The 20331-nt window shown below is 29.9% G+C and overlaps 1 protein-coding gene across 1 annotated transcript in view; it reads right to left on the bottom strand.

The window, feature by feature from the left end:
• LOC129907123 (probable serine/threonine-protein kinase DDB_G0282963) overlaps positions 1–20331 on the bottom strand; it is a 165180-nt gene that overhangs the window by 118409 nt on the left and 26440 nt on the right. The window lies entirely within an intron of this gene.

Here is a 20331-nt window from a genome sequence, read left to right as displayed (position 1 = left end):
TTTTTTGAAAATATGTACCTTTTTTTATATATATAAAATGTTTTAACGTTTTGCAAATAAAAATTTGACATGTGATTTTTAAGAAAATATTTATCATCTGTAAAAAACGAAACTTTAAAAAAATTCATCAACCCGTTTTAAAATATTGATTTTTCAAAAAATAAATATTGAAATATTAAAAAAAAAAATTCAAATACACAGAGAAGAAGGCAAATCGAAGCTAAACGTCAGTGAAAAAATTTCATTGTATCAAAATTTCGAACGATGTTCAACTTCACAAAACTTTGGTTTTATACCTACGTAAAATCTGATCAAAGGACAGTATTGAATCAATTTACAGATATAACCAAAGTTTATTTTTGAAGAATTTTTTTTTTTCGCTGACGCTAAGCTTTCATTTGTCTTCTTCTCGACAAAAACCCACAAAACTGAGTTAAGCAGCCAAGACGCAGAAATTCTTAGAAAACCTGTCAAATAATTTAAAGGCAAGAACTACAATTTTATCATGACTTAAAAAAAAAAAAAAAAATGAGGCGAGTAAAATCAGTTAGCTGAGTTGGGATAGTTACAAGCTCAAAAATATAATATTTCTGGAATGCAAATTTTTCGGATTGTTATCTAATAGAAAATCTTTGAAGAACCATTAATTACAGTACATTAAATTCATGCCCAAAATTTCATTCATGGCAAATTTAGAGTTGTTTTTGAGCATAAAGACCTAATTAGAAGTTATTTACTGGTACAGAAACGGATGAATTAATGCAACCTAAACTTGTTAAGAATTCAAGAAAAATGATTTTGTCAGTTGTCACCAAAGAAGCTTTGTGATGAACTACATTATTTTGATGTGTTACCTGTACATTGTTAAGCGAATTTAGGGACCAAGGATGGAAGCAAAAATCCATTAGTTATTAGGTATTAATAAATAAACAAACCATTTGAACTATTCCAACAAAAATCATTCTACAAACTAACGCATTCCAAGAAATTACGAGCAAGTAATTCGTTCGAATTTAATTTCAAATTCGCAGTATTGGAAAGTGGAAAACAACTCATGTGAATTGTTTGTCAAAATCAATTTGCAATCATGTAATCATCATCAAGGTAATCTACTACATTTTTGTTCAGTTTGATTAGTTTTCTCGAAATAACCTCAGCATGCATCTTGTTTAAATAGTGGATGGTAAATATCCACTATTTGAATAGATGTAAGGTACAATATTTTCATTATAGTTTAAAGGGAAACTTTTCAGCAATCGCGCTTCATTGTCTTGATTAATTAAAACTATAGATGTAAAGTAAACTGACGTTCTGAGGTAAGTTTAGGAAATAAAGCAAGGAAAATAAAAATAATACAAAAATTTCTTATAAGAAAATTAATAATTTTATAAAAAATCAATATAATCCAAAGTGGTAACCATAATTGAGCTAACAAAACGCATAACTCAATTGTTTAGTGATCAAATAAGCAAGCAAGAACACCATTAACATACATATATGTGTTCGAAATCAGCCAAATTTTATTTAAGACAATGTTGCATTTCTTTCGTCATTCTGTTTAAAAGCTGTCTGATAGCTGAATTAACTCAAAATGAACTACGAAATATGAGTATTTATAATTTGTAATGCTCTTAATGTAGACGTAAAGAGTTGAGGACGAAGGAAATATAGTGTGGGAGATCAGTTCTGTTTTTGTCTAAAATTAAATTACAATACAACTGACAATTGATGTTTATTTACAATAAAATTAAACGATTCTCTTAAAAGAAATAATGAGAGTGTATAGCATTGCCAGAATGTTAATTTTTCTTGTTGTTGATAGATTTATAAAAAGATCATTTTGTATTTGTAAGAGGAAAGAGAGAAATGCCGCAAATTGCAGCGGTTTTAAATAATCGATTTTTTTATAAACAAGACAAAAAGAGTCATTTAGACATCTAAAGACATGTGTGTTTATAGATCAATTCATTCATTTTGATTAGAGTCTAAGTTCTTGTAATTCTTAAACAATTTAAGAGTACAAATAGGATAATCTTGAAGCCATTGAAAACTGGAAATAATGAAGCCGACGATATGCAAAAAGTATAGATCATATTATGAGGCTGTGAGAACAATAATGGCGTAAGCCATAAAATTCAGTTTTGAGCTAAGAGATTTAAGAAACAGGGTTTTTTAAAACAACACTTTTTTTATTGACATCTGGTTTTGAGTGTAGCTAGCTGCATAATAATAATTTGCCGAAGGTATCAGTTTATTAGGTATAGCTCATAAACCGTCAATGCTGCTGAAAATACTTTAAAGCAAAATTTTTCAATAATCAATTTTCTTACAAATAAATAAACCTATTTATTTACAACGAAGATTCATAGTGTTCGGCAATTTATGTTTTTGAAATAACGATATTTTCTGTAGAAAAACAACAAACCGTTTTCAATAGGTGACCAGGATATCGTACTTCCCCCAACCCCTCCCCCCCTTTTTTTGTGTTTACTTGTTTTGGTACCATCTTTTTTAAGAATTTTTTTTCTTTCATCAATTTTAGATGAATTAAGCAATATAAAATTCCAGTTTTTATATTAAATTCTAAAAAATTAGTTTTAACTTTATTTTGTATAGAAAAACAAGTTATCGGTAGAGCAAATTAAAATAATGAAAAAAAGATTTTTTTTGGTCCACCCTAATATAAAGGATAAGAAAGCGTACAAACGAACATTTAGATTTTATATACAGGGTATCCCAAAAGTAATGGATCAAATGAAATATGTTGATAGGCGAACTTAAGGGCTGTCAGAATTTGGTAACATAACAAACAACAAAATTATTACGTTTTTCGATTAAACGAAGTTTTTGTGCAATTTCGAAAAATCCATACTTTGCAACAGTATTTTGCTTCCTTCGCCCATAACTGATTTTTGTTTTTTACAATTTGTTCACTAAAACATTTCCTAATAATTAGAAACAACAATTTTTTTTCATACGCCATTTTAATGCAAATTCAAAACTAAATTTCTTACTTTTATTCCACAGCAACAAGCCAAAAAAAAATTTGTATGGTGTTTATTGTTTTAAAAACTTGTCAAGCTACTGCAGTTTTCAAAAATGTATAAAAGTATCCAATGTTCTTATATGAAAAACAAATTTTTTGCACTATTATTGACGGTACCTTTATGCAGTGTTGCCAGAGAATTTTAGAGGCAAGGAGCCGAATTTTAGAAGTCTTGGAGCCAAAAATCGCCAATTTCAAAAATTGTTCATAAAAACTCATCATTTTTTTTCAAACTTCAAATTAACTTAGATATATACATTATGATAATATAAACAAAAAATATAAAAAAATAATAAAAAAGAAATAATACTCGGTATTAAATTTATCAGACGTCAAGTTAGATTCTTTAATTTTTATTTTATGAGGCGTTCAGAATAATAATGGGTCAAGTCCATTTCAAATTGTGTATTATTCTTAACTTTGAGAAGCTTTTTCTCAGAAACTAAAGGAACTTTTGAAATAAATGTTTCACAGATCGATAGCTCCAAAATATCTTTCTTTTATTTTATTTGACATAAAATGAAAATCTTAACTTTTAAGACCTTAAAACATCCAACCTAAGGAGAAGTGCACTTGACCCATTATAATTCTGAACGCCTCATAATATATGAATGAAAATGGAAGTAGGTACATTCATAATTGCGCTTTTCAGCAAGACGTCAGATTCTAATTCGAAGACTTTTAAGGCGTGATCATAATAATCAAGTTCTTTCGTTATAAAATTTTTTAATGTAGAAGGAGCCAAAAATCGCCAAATTGAAAACTTAAGGAGCCAAATCGGAAATCAGAATTTGAAGGAGCCGGAGAAAACTTGAAGGAGCCGGTTTGGCTATAAATAGCCAGTCCTGGCAACACTGCCTTCATGTCCAATTTTCTAACGAACGACATAACTGATTTCAAAAAAAAAAATTTCTACAAAATCCTGTTAAAAAAAAATAATTTCTTTTGTTAATTTTTATATTTCGATTTATATTTTTTTTTTTCATTAGCATACCATTTTTTTATAAAATGGCGCTAACGATTTTGCAACAAAAATTCTAAAAATTCTTTTCTATAGGTACAAAAAATTGTATGGCAAACCATTTTTCCTCCTATTCAATTCAGTTTGCACGATATACTGCATGCTTAAAGGATCCATTTTAAAATATCAAAAATTCATTTGTAAAAATCCTTCACAATTTGGATTGCAACATTTTAATAAGCCTTTGTTGTAAATTTAAAATAAAAATAAATTTATCACAGCTTGCAAACAGAGCCGGTTTTAGGGGGGGGGGGGGCAGCCCCAATTTTTTTCTATTTTACATTTTCAACGGCGCTCGTATTGTTTGTCCTAAACTTTTTGAAGAATGAAGGCGCCCCCCAATTTTGGGTTAATTTATTTGGCTTCCGGAAGGTCAATGGTGTCCAAAATCTTCGTTCATCTTTGAAGAACAAGGCACCCCAATTACTTTTGAAAGACTAAAGCAATCCTTATATTCCTCCTACCAATTTAATTTTTGCAAAGGTGCCCCTATAATAATGAATAAGGAAAGAGAAGGGAGACGGACAGAATCCCGAAATTAAAAATCCAGAAAGCCCAAAATCCAGAAACCCTTAAATTCCGAAAACCCAAAAACACAAAATCCCGAAAACCCACAATCCCAAAATCCCGAAAACCCAAAATCCAGAAATGCCAAAAACTGACAGCTTCTCCATTTCTCATAAAAACTACGTTTGTGTGTGAGAATAAAAAAATAGGTCTGTTCGTTGTTCCCTCCTCCAGGGCACTCTAAGTCATTTCAATTAACTGTGAAAAAAATCAGAGTTTCTCGGGTTTTCATTTTACATCGAACACCTCAGAGCTTTAGTTTCATCAGCGAACATCGAACACAGAGGAAATTACTCTGGTTGAAAAAGGAGCTACAAAAAACGCTTGACAACGAATTCGGAGCGACCCAGAGTGCCCTAGAGCTCACAACGAACAAACCAAATACTTATAAATACAGATATTAAATTTTAGAATTGGGTGGAAGCGAGTTTTTTATTGGATTTCAGAATGAGTGAATCATTGAGTGATTCCAATCGAAAACGACATTAATGTACCTAGTTGAAAAAGTTTTTGAAAAAATATTGTTCAAATAAAACCAACTGTACCTAATCTTTAAATGTGTTTAAACAAAAAAGTCAGAGATAAAGGTAGTCTTGTCAATTGAGCCTAAATGACATGAATAATTAATTTTTTTTTAAGGGGTAATAACACCTTGTAAACTACGAAATCGAGCGTCATTTTCATTATCGTATAAAACAAAGAAGAAATATTATTTTCTTTTGGTGTTTGTTTAGTTTAGTTAATAATACAGTAAAATAAGGAGAAAAAAGGGGTAAATCTCGGAATGAATGTTAGTAGAAATTTTTTTTGCTCAATATCTTCCTTTTGCCATTCTATAACATATCTCAAAAGTCTAGAAAAATCTCATGTCCGCTTGTCGCGATTTCAAGGTCAAATCGCGAAATGGAGATTTTCAAAATTATCAAAAATAGGCTATGGTATTATATACACATATGATACATGATTTCAAGGTATTTTTTAATGCTGATTCCAAAAAATCTAAAATTAAGACAATCTGACGTCTCTGGAAAAAGTTATACCTGTTTTTCATCTGTCAACTCATATTATTATAACAGTTGCAAACTTACTGCCGAAAAACCCTTAAAAGTTATGGTAGATATACCAAATTTTGCATGAAGATTTTAGAATCCGTCATTATTAAAAATCAAAACAATCCCTTACAAAAAATATATATACCTACGATATAATGGTATTTTTTGATGGAGAGGCAAATTTTAGGATATGCACTAAAGAAGATTCTTGTTCATCTTAGGAATAAGTGCAAATAGGCTAATTTTTTCATTTTTATCTTTGTTTGGATATTCTTTAACTACCCTCAAAAATCTAAAAAAATCTCATGTCCGCAAGTCCTAATTTTCTTGGTTTGAAAATAAGGTGCAGATTTTAAAAAATTGGAAAACTACACTTCAGATATTTGTGTCAGATCAACATGAATAAGGTGCATTACTTTGCAGGGATCGTCATGTTGACTTGTTTGTGAGTTTTGTTGGAATTAGTGTTAAAAAATACCTTTAAATCATGTCGCTTATGTTGGTATACATATACAAATTTAAACTTTTCTTATTAATTTTTTAAAATCTGCACCTTATTTTCAAACCAAGAAAATTAGGACTTGCGGACATGAGATTTTTTTAGATTTTTGAGGGTAGTTAAAGAATATCCAAACAAAGATAAAAATGAAAAAATTAGCCTATTTGCACTTATTCCTAAGATGAACAAGAATCTTCTTTAGTACATATCCTAAAATTTGCCTCTCCATCAAAAAATACCATTATATCGTAGGTATATATATTTTTTGTAAGGGATTGTTTTGATTTTTAATAATGACGGATTCTAAAATCTTCATGCAAAATTTGGTATATCTACCATAACTTTTAAGGGTTTTTCGGCAGTAAGTTTGCAACTGTTATAATAATATGAGTTGACAGATGAAAAACAGGTATAACTTTTTCCAGAGACGTCAGATTGTCTTAATTTTAGATTTTTTGGAATCAGCATTAAAAAATACCTTGAAATCATGTATCATATGTGTATATACTACCATAGCCTATTTTTGCTAATTTTGAAAATCTCCATTTCGCGATATGACCTTGAAATCGCGACAAGCGGACATGAGATTTTTCTAGACTTTTGAGATATGTTATAGAATGGCAAAAGGAAGATATTGAGCAAAAAAAATTTCTACTAACATTCATTCCGAGGTTAAACCCTTATTTAACTGGATTATAAGTATATTAATAGGTACAGAATAGGGTAATGTTAAATTTTTTAATGTTGTGAAATTTTTTAAATGGCGGTGTAGTTCAGGATGATAGAAAAATCCTGTGCTTCCATCCGGCGACCAGGTAACTCCTACAGTTTTTAACCGATTGGGCTAAAATTTTGTGTGGAGATTAAGATTACTATTCTCCAGTGATTTTTTTGAAATATTAATTTTTTTAAAAATGGCACAACTTTGAAAAAATTATTTCATTCCAAAAACAAAATTCGATGAAAAAAAGACCATAAAATCGTTAAATTGTAATATTTCAAAAAAAATCCTACGTACTTCACTGGAGAATAGTAATGTTAATCTCCACACAAAATTTAAGCTCAATCGGTTAAAAACTGTAGGAGTTACCTGGTCGCCGGATGGAAGCACAGGATTTTTCTATCATCCTGAACTACACCGCCATTTAAAAAATTTCACAACATTAAAAAATTTAACATTACCCTATTCTGTTACCTATTAATATACTTAACTAAACTAAACAAACACCAAAAGAAAATAATATTTCTTCTTTGTTTTATACGATAATGAAAATGACGCTCGATTTCGTGGTTTACAAGGTGTTATTACTCCTTAAGTTAACCTTTTTAAGTTAATACACTGCACATTTTTAATAAATGCATTAACAAGTATATGAGAATTAAGACATAATCTGCTATTGCTTTTTTTCGTGATTTTAAAAAATTGTTTTTACATGAATTTTTTTTTAGAGGCGCCACTTGCAATCTTGCCCAGGGGCGCCGGTAGTGCTTAAACCGGCACTGCTTGCAAAAAAAAACAAAAAACTGAAACAAAAGAGTTGATTGTAAAGCTTTCAACAATTTCGACACAATATTGTTTCGACATAAATTTCGCGCCAAAAAGGAAATCCCCCATTAAAATGATAAAAATAAAATAACCTTTATGTGAAAAATATATTCAAAAAAACACCACAGTCAGCGTTGTAATGATTAATGCCTGTGCCTGAATTCAATATACCATTATGATTTCCTTTGTCCCCATCCTATTTGGCCTCCTTTTACAAAATGTCGACCATGTAATAAGTGTGTCACAACGCAGCATTTAACTTTTCTGAACATTTTCCCTTCTTTTTGTGTTTTTATAATTTTCAACAATTAAATGAACGCAAATTCAGAACACTTATAATTTCATTCTGCAAAATTTATATGACCGACCGATGCGACGGCTGACGACGCGTTGCAACAACGAAACAAGCAAAGAACGATGCGATGAAGCGTAGGAGTGGTAATATATTTACACGATATAAATCGAGTCGACAGGACGTTAACACTCCAATCGCTTTCAAAATGCCTTTCTCTCTACTTGATAGCCTGATGGGGAAATTAAATGATACACAAAATACGAGCATAAAGATTGTGTGGTTTCTGGTTTTTGTTGAAAGTGAGGCAGAAGGATAAAAGTGCATTCATTCAGTTAGGGTGTGTACTACTTTTTTTTTGTATAGAGTCCTGACTCTGGAGGATATATGTGTGAGCGAACTATGTTGGGCTCTGTGGTCGTATAAAATGAATGAAAAGGATACAAAAGAGCTAGTGAAGATAATGGTTTGACCTCATTCTATTCGTAAAGTGATAATAATTTGCGTTCAAATTGAATTGAATAGTTTTCTAGCTGAAAGATATATGACAGAGGCAAAAATGTTTAATAACGAAACTTGCAAAATTATATTCGAAATGAACTCTTGGACAGCAGATTATGTATAGAAATAGAGCTGTCTTAAAAAATAAAAGGAAATTCAATTTTGAGGTTGACAGAAGCTATTGAATTATGTCTTCAGATGGTGTCCATTGAGAAAAAAGAGTATTTTGAATATGGTTCTTTCTTGCTGCGAAAAATGGACAAAATTGAAAGAAAAAAAAGTATTTGAGGCAATAGTTTTACAGGAACTGATAGAATTTGAGTTTTTGTGCTTTTTATTTTAGTGGGATATATTTTTGATTTTGTTTGGTATATAGTCTTCAGCTGTTATATAAATCTCGTGGACAGTAAAAGTCAAAAAATCTGTTATTGATTCTCCATTTCACTCTTCAATTTTGGTTATTTGTCAAATTTTTGACCATTCTTTTTTGATTAAAAAAAAAAATGATATTTTAAAAATAATGATATAAAAAAAAATATTGATGTATGTATATCAAATAGACGAATAGGTTATATAGAAATCGTATAGAAAATGTTGTCAATCAAATTTATCGTTTAAAAGTTTTACGCCAAAAACTTTTATTTTCAACGCTTATATTAAAAAAAAACGTAAAATATTTTATGATAGGTCTTTCGCGATCTTTGAGATTTTATTCTTAACCGATTTTTGAAAAATCAGTTTTTCGAAATCGGGACTTCATCCTTTGGAGCTCAAATACTATTCAGAAGGTGTTCATTGCGTTTAACGTGCTCAGTTTTTGTATTTCCATTTTAATTAACATTTAGGTACCAAATTTGAAGCGTTCCTTTTTTTTACTCCTGAAATCCTAGAAATAAATGCATTTATCGGATGACAAGCTCACGATGAATCAAGGCCTAATGACTTACAAACGAGTCTAATTTGTTTTCCATTAGGTATAATTAGGGGACCTACAGTTTTCTGCTGATTTCAATTGCGTAAGTTGAAATATGGTTTGCCACAATAGTGATTCTCTTGGAGGGTTCCTCCCAAAAAACAAAAACTTTTAAAACCGTCTTGATTCTATTATCTTTTTAATATTGGATTCGATAGCATGTTTTAAAAATCTTCTTCTATTTTAATCCTCATAATACAAAATATAAAATCAGAAATGACTACTTTACTTTGTCTAGCTTTAAGACACTGTCTTTAAAACTATTGCTTTCCTTTTTAATTAAAAGATGTTTGGTTACTTTAACTAATTTGATTTCAACTTCTCTTATAGATTCTGTCTTCTTTATTACTTTCATCACTACTGCACTTCTATCAGAGGATAACACGCATCTTACGGGGGTCATTCTGCAACTCGAATTTGAGTTTACCCTTGTATTCATAAATTCCATGAGATGGCCAATAAGAGTTAACTGATTTCAATTCGTTAAATTTTTACGATATAAAAAAATACGCATACGCCACAGTGACCGCTTAGGTTTTTATTTGGATAATTATTATCTAAATTATTATTAATTATTTAGATAAATAGCTTTATACGACCAAACAAATTTTAAAACTAGTTCACCTTTGTGAATCATTCATTTACCTTTTAAACAGTATAAGTCGTTTGTAATTTTAAGTTTAACATAAACAGAGGTCCTGAGATCTTGGAGTTTGACATTTCTTCTCAAAATGAATTCTTAACATAAAAATACATAAGTAAGCAAAATTGAGTTGTTATTAAGTCTTGAATGCTAGTGAAAACTTTGTAAGCCAAATAGAGAAAGCCATGAGAGTCCACGGTACCTACTTACATTGAGGAAAGATTTTTTTTTTACTTTTCTATTGTGTTTTCAATGGTTTGAATTTTGTTTTGTTTTTTTTTTTTTTTTTTTTTGTTTTTGTTTTTACATTTATTTGCCAAGCTACTTTCCCCAATTTTGTAAAATTTAAATATAAAAGTTGAACAAAAATTAAATAGACCGTTATTAAATATCTAAAGTAAAGTCTACAAAAATCACTTCATTAAAACATCCACTTTTAGCATTATTAAACGTTTCAAAAAAAAACCTTGATAAAATGATCTATCAATTTAATAAGTGTCCAAATAAATTCACATTTAAACTGAAAAATCGACATTTCGTTTTTTTTTTTTTTTTGAAAAAGTTCAAGTTCTTTTGGAAAACTTTTTCGTTAGCAGTTGTTCAAAGTCTGAAAAGTATAAAAAACAAAACAAAAAATAAAAACAAACATTTGCAAAATATTTGCTCCATCGAACATGCCTTCCCATAAATCAAGTAAAAAAAGTGGCCTTTAAAATATACTATACATAAGGCAGGGGGGAATCAATAAATTTTGCAAGATAATGATACCTCATATACCTACAACAACCTTTATAATAGTCTATCTGTGTGATATAGAAATATCATCCTACAACAAAAAACAAAAAATATTCGAATCGAATGGAAGGAGTCGAAGCTTTATGCGTGTGAACAAATAAAGCGCAGACAGATCCCCAAACAAAACGGCTGCCTTAAAGGTTAATTTACAACAAACCCACCCACGACATCCTTTTTCTATCTAAATTATACAGCTGGGAGCTAAAGGGTGTTTTTTTTTTTTGTTGTTGTTGTGGGGAATCATGATTATTCATTCCAAATTCCAAATATTAGAGAATGGGGTGGCTAATGGGCTTCGGGAAATATACCGTTCATTAGATCCCTCCAACCCTCTCGTATATTATATCGGGAATGGCTGCTGATAATGCAATCACACATACCATCAAACATCACCACGTATAGATATCAGCAGCTCCTCCACAAAACTCTCCCTACAACATTGAACGACTTGGTTGAATATTGACATCATCCAAAAATAAATTCGGTCACGTGTGGTGAGGGGGTGTTGTTGTGGGCTGGTGTTGATGAAGAAGGTAAAGTATGACAAACAAGGATTTAGGGTTGGTACGCCTGTGTACTCCCTGATAAGGTCAAAAGACGGTTTTATTGATGTTTATTTATATATATTTTTTTTTTGTTATCATTGCCATGGAGAGAGGAAGAATCTACGGGCGATAAACGAAAACTGCAAAAGAAGTAAATTTATAGCAATTCTCCTGGTATTGACAGTTCCGGGAATTGTTGTTTTTTTTTTTTTGGTTCGTTCTTCTTTTTCGTTTATTAGTTGTCACTTGTTGTTGTTCGTAGGTTTTGTATTGACATAAAAGTTAATGCGCCTTTTCAGAAAGTTTATTTTACTTTCTACATCAGTGTGTAAATAATAACTTGAAATAGACTTATAGGATCGCAAATATAGGCATAACATAGAAATGTTAAGTTTATTTCAGAATTTTGTATCAAAACACATATCTATTCACATAAATTTGTTTATGTTTTTTGTATTTTTTTTTATTGAAGAAATAAGCTGGACTATTATGCCAATATTTTGTGAGAAGACTAGTTAAATGTAGGATATCGAAATTGAGTTTGGAATGGGCATCTTATGTATTCTTGGAAAAGGGATTTAAAAGTTTTTTTTTTAGGATAAAAACGGGGTTGGGGTCAAAATTCTGCTGGGGTCAAAATTCTTTTGTCAAAATTCTGCTTTCAAAATTCTGCTTAACAAAATTCTGCTTTCAAAATTCTGCTTTTCAAAATTCTGTTTTTCAAAATTCTGTTTTTCAAAATTCTGCTTTTCATAATTCTGCTTTTCAAAATTCTGCAAAAAATTAAAAAAGGGTTTGGAAAATGTTAAAAAGCGCGCGCTTTTAAACATTTTCCAAACCCTCTTTTAATTTTTTGCAGAATTCTGTAAAATCATCTTTTTGAAAAATTATCTGCTTATTTGATTACTTACACACATTTTTTAAATGCGAATTAATTTTTGTTTTATAAATGAATAAATTTGAAAATATTAAGAAAAGGTTTTTAATATTAAACATTTCCAAAAATAACTAAAAATTTATTAATTTATCAAATAAAGATGAATATTCAAAAATTTGAATAAGAAAAGGAATATACAACATCGGTTCCAATTAGTATACATATTTTATTTGAAAGAAAGTCAGTATATGCATTTCAAAAAATATTTGCGACACTTAAATAAAAAAATTTAGGAAAGTACCAATGTTGAATTACATTGATGAGGTGTATTTTTCTTTAGCCAGCGCATATTCAATAAAAAAAAAACAGAATTAGCAGAATTTTTTTTGTTCAAATATAATGCTGGCAGAATTTTGAAAAGCAGAATTTTAAAAAGCAGAATTTTGAAAAACAGAATAGAAAAAAAGCAGAATTTTGAAAAACAGAATTTTCGCTGAAAAAGCAGAATTTTGAAAAGCAGAATTTTGAAGCCAGAATTTTGACCCGATCCCATAAAAACGTTTTACTGTCAAAGATTCTTCTTTCTGAAATCTGGGAAGGATTTCAGATATTTTTCTGTCAAATCACCACTAAAATCTAAAAGTTAAAGAGCTTATTTTTAAAGTCTATCAGTCATCAGAAAGTATGCGAAAATTCGTTGCATGTTCTAAAAACAAAAGTGGTCACTATGGCGTATGCGTATTTTTTTTTTTACTAAAAAATAATTAAACGAATTGAAACCAGTTAACTTTATATAATTTATAATAATTAATGTTAATTAATTGAAGAGTCATTTAAAGGTTTTACATAATGAAATAATAAACAACACAAATTTAGCTTGTCACGGAGGTAAATTTTTTTTGATAAAACTGGTCATCAAGGTTTTTGTTACAGAAACCAAATTATACTTTGCTAAGAGTTTTTAGTGTGCTGAGATCGATTTCAATATTTTTTTTTGTTCGAAAGATATAATAAATGAATCGTTTATTTCAGAAAGAACATAAGTCCACTCTTTCCAAAATTTTTTTTTATTGAAATTTCTCATTTATGTATAGTTATTCATCTTCTGAAAAAAATTAGGTATGTCTGACCCCCCAAAATACGAAAGCTGAAAGTAAAGGGTTCAAAATATATGGAAAGATTTCACGCGGTGGCAACATTTTTGACTGTTAAATAGATGACTATTTACAAATTTTAAATTATTTTGGCAGCAATATTGACACACACACCATTTTGTTATACATTTAAAGGTTAGGAATTACTCTATCTATATCTATTAAATTTATTAAAATTGAACTCAGGGCTCAAAAGTTATAGCCAGATTTCTCGCTGTGGCAGCATTTTTAACTCTTGAATTATATGACATTTTACCAGTTTTTAATTATTTTGGCAAACATCATGACACGCAAGCCTTTATGTTATACATTTATTTAAAAAGTAAAGATTTACTCTATCTACAACTATTGATTAAAATCGAAACCTGGGTTCGAAAGCTATAGCTAAATAAAAACAAAAGTTTTACCAAAAAAAATTCGTTTTGAGCAGAAACGACATAAGTCCAGCGACTTTAAATGCTTAAAAACCCACTAAGACCTAAAAAAAGTTTATATTTTAAAGGTTTCTAAATGCATCTTAGGCTAGATTATAACTCGGTATACTCTAAATTTGAAGTGTTGTGGAATTTTAAGTAAAAAACAGTTTTTTGTTGCTCCTGAAAAGTTTATGCTCATGGAATTATGTCGTTTCTGAAATAAACGATTCAAATCTAAAACTATCTTATAGGTAAAATTTTTAAGTAGTTACTACTTATAATTTCGTAAAGGCCCTAACTGCATTTTTCATACTTCTAAGTTATTGAGGGAAACACTAAACCGCTCACTATAAAATATAAAAATTCAATTAATATTTGGAATTATCTGGTTTATTTGAAGATTTCAGCTAAAAAAAGGAAATGAGAATAAATCAGAGACAATGCTCTTGCTCCAAATATGCAAAAAAAAAAAATCAAAATCGATAAATCATAAAATTTTTTTTTTTAAATTTAACAAAATCACAAAAAATTTGTTTTTAAATGAATTTTGAAATGTTGTTTTTTTTGGTTCTCCTATACAAATTTGGTAAATTCAAAGTCAAAAATTTAATCGAACATAAATTTATTATTGTTCTTCAAATGAAAAAAAAAAATGTTTAGGAAAACTTGATCTCCAATTGACGTGCATTTATTGATTTTTTTTACTTAGATGGAATTTTTAAAAACAAAAATTTCCGAGTAATAGGAACAGTTTTAATAAAAGTATTTCTTATAAATAATTTGTATATGACACAATTTTTGACTTTAAAATTTGATAGGTGCTGTAAATAATTGATTTTGTTTTTTTTTTTTTATTAACATAAAAACTTTTGCCTACAAAATTTCCTTAAAAGTGAACAAGTCGTTTAAAAGGAATAAAAAGCAATGGAAGTTTCCAAAAGTAAACTGTTTTCCATAAAAATAACTTTATGTCTTACAAGTAATTTTTGATAAATTAATCGAGTCACTGGGGTGTATGAGTAATTTTTTTTTTTTTTTCTTAAAATAAAAATGCTTTAGTAATATTGGTTAACTCTTAATGATTGTTTTGCTTAGACTAATTCTAGGAAAAATAGATTACAAGGATTTCAATGACTTAAGGGACAATTTTCAAATTTTTAATCGCATTGAAATTCTTGTGATCCATATCCGTAACTGAATATGAATAGTGCCCCGACCAAAATCACATGCGTCTCCCTAGCGTTATTTCTTATAATTTTAATTGCAACACAATTCAAAATGCCCTAAGCAAAAAAAAACATGTCAGATTCTTATTTAAGAAAATGTATTAACTGATGATTCTTCCAGAATCTAATGTAGATTTGCAATCTCCCTAAGTTCGTAATTTTTGATGGTTTCTATGTCCTTTACTTAACAATCTAATGTAGATTTGCTATCTCCCTAAGTTCGTAATTTTTAATGGTTTCTATGTCCTTTACTTAACAAAAAAACTAACAAAATTATGTACCTACTTACCAGAAAATAAAATTGTAATGTGTTTTTTTTTTTTGCATCTCATTGTTCTTACCTGAAATTAAACAAACAAAAAAAATATATTAAGAAACAACCATAAAATTAATTCAAAACCATAATTTTGCCAAAAACCCTCACACTTAAAAGGCTTATGTCTAGCTCACTGTCCACACATGCCACAACATAATATTAAAACAACTATTTAAATTCGACACACATCCTCCATATCCTTATTACTCATCCACCTTTACCTTTAAATAAACAAAAAAAAAAAAAATTCAATAATTAATTCCCATTTGTGGTTCCAGTACATACACCAGTATTTTACTAAAACTCAACAAACCAAGTCTAATGATGGCAGAGGGACTTCCATAGCTTAAAATGTGGCCTTCTGTCAATATGATGATGTGGTAGTAGGGTGGTAGAAAACAAAATGGTATCACAACTAAAAACCATGCTTTCAACCGCACAACAACTTTGTGGGGCAAAACCAGACTTTAAAACGAACCCAATAGGACACGTTTTTAATAGACCTTTTTGTATATCTTTTTCCTGGAATTGTGTCCTCTTTAAAATCGAAAAATACACCCTAGAGCTACGGCTACCAAAGCATGACTGTGTCAAAATGAAATAATATTCCAAAAGCGGAACGTTAAAAAAGGACATAAACACTTTGTCCTCTATCAGTAGTCAGTAGACCATCGTTTTTTAAAAGCCTTGAGACAATCAAAAACAAACAAAAAAACACAGAGCAGGTAGGTATCACACCTTTTTTCCTTTTGGATGGATTCTTTAAAAAAGAAGAAGCCTTGGGAGTACCTAGTCTTTCCGGTCCCGTTCGGTTGGCATCGCAACGGAATTTCCCATTTTCCCTTTTATACACACAAAGCTTAATGATGGAGAAATACAACAAAGATAAACTGGAACTCATTTAACGAGATAGTCCAGGTAGCTAAAGAGGATGGAGACAAAAAACGAAAAAAAAAAGAAAAAAACAGGAAACACTGTGCAGCAGAAGGCTCATCAGACTCTATATTAAACGGATGATGGTGTCTACAAACACAGACTACTCCTCTATCTACCACCTTTCTAAGGAGACTCTTCTTTTCTCTATACACTTTGAAGAAGAATTCACTGGACTTGAATGATTATTTGTTAAGAGTGGAATGAGAGGTGTAATAAGTATCTTTTTTGCTGCCCATTTGCAGTGTTTTTCTTTTACACTCTCTCACGAGCAGTGTTATGTCCTTTAAATGGGTGTTTTGTGGGAAGAATTACATTTGCAGGATGTTAGCTATGGATATGCGCCGTTCATGACACTTTAAAGTATTTTTGAAAATGATAAATGAGAATCAGGAAGGTTTTTTTAAGGGAGTGATTTTCTTTGTGAAGAAAGAGGGCTGGAGGAAGTGACTATCTATTTTTTTGTATAAATATTTTTAGTTGGATAGAAAGGTGTTTAATAAATGCAAACAAAATCTTTAGATTTATAATTTTACATACAAATTTAATTACACTTTAAAAACTTTAAACTTTCGAAATTTGTTGTAATTAGACTACACTGAGCGAAAAAAAAATACTTAAAATCAACGAAAACCACGTTTTAAAATGAAAGTAGAACATCGTAAGTTTAAACTGGTTTGCCGTTAAAAAACATCTTTAAATCAAAGTTGTTTCAACTTTGAAAAAAACAGCATCAATTTATTAAAAAAAAAAAAAATTGGCAGCCACTGGGGGATCGAACCTTCAACACTTGGGTCACTAGGCGAATGCTATACCAACGTGTTATCTCACTGTTGGAAATTTTGGTGATAAAATGCAACAAAACCTGAAGTCCGACAGAAATAAAAAATTTCTTAAGTTGTTTCATTTTTAATTTAAAGATGTTTCGTGTTAGTTTTTTCAACATTAAATGAACTTTGAACATTTAGGGTCACATGGCAATAGTTTCTTAATCATTTCATTACTTTAGTAGGATTCACACATAATCTAGAGAATAAGTTAGCTTTTCAATTAAAAGCTTTCTGAAACAGCAAATTTATATTTTTGGTTTCGTGTTGATTTTCATTTTTTATAAAAGCGCCAAAATCTTGCTTTTGACATAATTATTCTAATTCTATGTCAAAATCCGGAAAAGTGACAGTGTTTTGAAGAATTATAGTTTGTGGAATAGTTTCAAATCGATTTTTAACGATTTTACACACTGAAAGAATGTTGGAAAAGACACTTGCTGATACAAAATATGTATCTGCTGATATTCTTCCAAGTAAAGTTCATTTTCATTAGCAGAACCATAAAGTAACTTAAACGGAGTTAAACTCGGTAATCGAGTTAGAGTGTTCGAATCTAAAAATTGAAGACTTATCTTATAATTTTTGAAAATATATTAAACTTTCCATTTCTGACTCTTCTGAAAGGATTCCCCCATTTTGGAAGTAGGAAATGCAAAAATAAAGCAAAAAATTGTGCAAAATTTCCTATGTTGCACATAGGGGTATTTGACCCAAAAAGGTAATCAAAATTATTTATCGGTATTTTTAAATGAAAATGGTTCTTAAAAGATGTAATTGATAAATACAAAAATTACTTACTTATTTTACAAATTTTACAATTTGTATTAACCAATAAGATATTTCAATATAAAAAAGTTACACATACGCCACAGTGACTCGAAAAACAAAGTAATTCAAAATTTAAAAAAAAAAACTTTTTTAATTAAAAAAAATATGCTTCAAATTAAAAAAAAAAAACACACAAAAAACTCACATTATAAAAAACATCTTTAAACAAAATCGCACAAAAATAAGTGGATCCGCCAAGCACTAACTTTTGACTTAGAATAAAAGTAACGGATCGACATGCCGTGGAAAATATGGTTGTCAAATGATGCAGTGCATATTTTCAATAAAAATTAATCAAAGTTAAAAATCAAAATTTCAGAAAACTTTATTAGTCTATTTTTAAAAATCCAAGAAAATTGTTTTTTTTAATTTTTTTCTGAATTTTAACATTAGGTACGGTTTCAAAAAATGTTTACATAAAATTGCATTGAAATCCATTATGTTATACATAGGTACCGTTAAAGGATTAGAGAAATATTTGTTTTTTTATTTCAAAAATAGGACGTTATTTGCGACGGTACAAATATTTTTTTTTAATTTGGAAAAAAAATCCGAAAATATTTATCAAAACGATATTTTTGTATTTGGCTGCCAGACTGTATTTTTAAGGCCTTGAATCAATATTTTTTTAAGGGATACACGTACAAGCCTTAGAAAAAGTCATTTATAAATTTCAACTTGTTCAGTTCCTCATACCTCAAATTGTTTTAAAAAAAAGTGTGGGAAAAAAATATTTCCATACTCCATTACAAGATTATGAAGGAAAATGAACTGTTCTTTGAATCGAATGCATGCGCTTCTAGAGTATTGCATTCTTCATTTTCTTAGCAATATATCTGTGGAAATCATGTACAAAGATGTTCAAGTCAGATGAATACCTACAACATTACATATATACCTTTGTAATGTACGAGTATGTGCTTAATTAAATTTCTGAAATAACCTTTTTGAAATATTCTCATATAACATATCGTTACACTTTCTGCTCCGTAACACTCTTATCTACCCGCTAAACCTCAGGTGACATTTCAAATTGAAATTCCCCCTTAATCTATAGATACTCCTACAAAACTCCACCTATCGCACGGTATGAATACCTTAAGAATTCACCAAGTGCGTCCCGTCGCGTCGTGCGTACGTCACCACAGCACCGCCACTCTTAAAGAAGAATAGCAACCATGTTTATGGCCTACGTAAACACATTTACACCCTCTAGTGCGTATATCTGGTAGCTGCAAGCAGAAGCAGATTGCGGTTAGATTGTTTGGAAATGATGATGTGTCGTTTGTGGAATATTAAAAAAAAAACTGCTTGGTTGGACAAAAAAATAAATAAAATAAAAAAACAAAGTAGAAAAACAAAAATAAAATGAAAATCTTGCTCCCAGACGACGAGACAAGAATTCTTAATGGCACGTAATTCAGCACGAACGCTCATAAACTTATCATAGCAGGCAGCATTGGGATTCTCTATCACTCTTTTCTGTATAAAGGTAAAACGTAACCCAACTCCCCATACTTCCTTAAAGCTGAACAAAAATAAAAAAAAAAAAAAAAAAAACAAAAATGGGCTTTGGAGTGTGTCATCACCTTTACCCATGATTCTAGAGATAGAAATCCCTATAGAATCTTCGTTGAAAAGTTGAAATTCCTTACCTCGTCATCCATCGTTCGTATTTTGATGAAAATGAAACTCTTGAAAAACTCTTTGACGTTTGGTCATAAAATCCATTAAGGTCTAAAGAAAAACAACGAAGACAATTTCAGTCGTCCTCCTACGTTAACTAATTCATTTGTGAAATAAACGTGATTTACTTGACAGGAGGGAGGGAGAAGGAAGAGAATAAAGGTATGTAATGGATTCTGGAAACAAAAGATTTTGACATATAGAAGGGCTGTTCCATTTAAATATCAAATTGCAAAGAATTTGAGAACTTGTCTGAAAGACGACCAATTTTTAAAAGACAGCGTCTCTGATTTTCATTCTTTTTCACTAATGGCGGGATTCGCCCTGAGGAGAAACTGTAAATTTGACAGGTCGCAATTCGCGATGCAACCATTCAACACGCAGTAAATAAAACCGGTTGACTTGAAATCGATACGGGAAAAGTCCACTTAAGCAAACTAAAAACCATTTCAATCCATCGCTAATCTCTAGGTGCAACAGTCTCGCGTTCAGGTGTCAAATTTTAGCTTCCACACCAAGAAGACGCCTTCATCCTCGTGTTTATATGTAGTTCTGCATCGTTGGTTCGGGAAAGGCTGTCCTACA

Source organism: Episyrphus balteatus, chromosome 1 (assembly GCF_945859705.1).
Source record: "Episyrphus balteatus chromosome 1, idEpiBalt1.1, whole genome shotgun sequence".
Taxonomy (NCBI): domain Eukaryota; kingdom Metazoa; phylum Arthropoda; class Insecta; order Diptera; family Syrphidae; genus Episyrphus; species Episyrphus balteatus.
The sequence above is the reverse complement of the archived record's forward strand: the minus strand, read 5'-3'. Positions and strand labels throughout refer to the sequence as shown.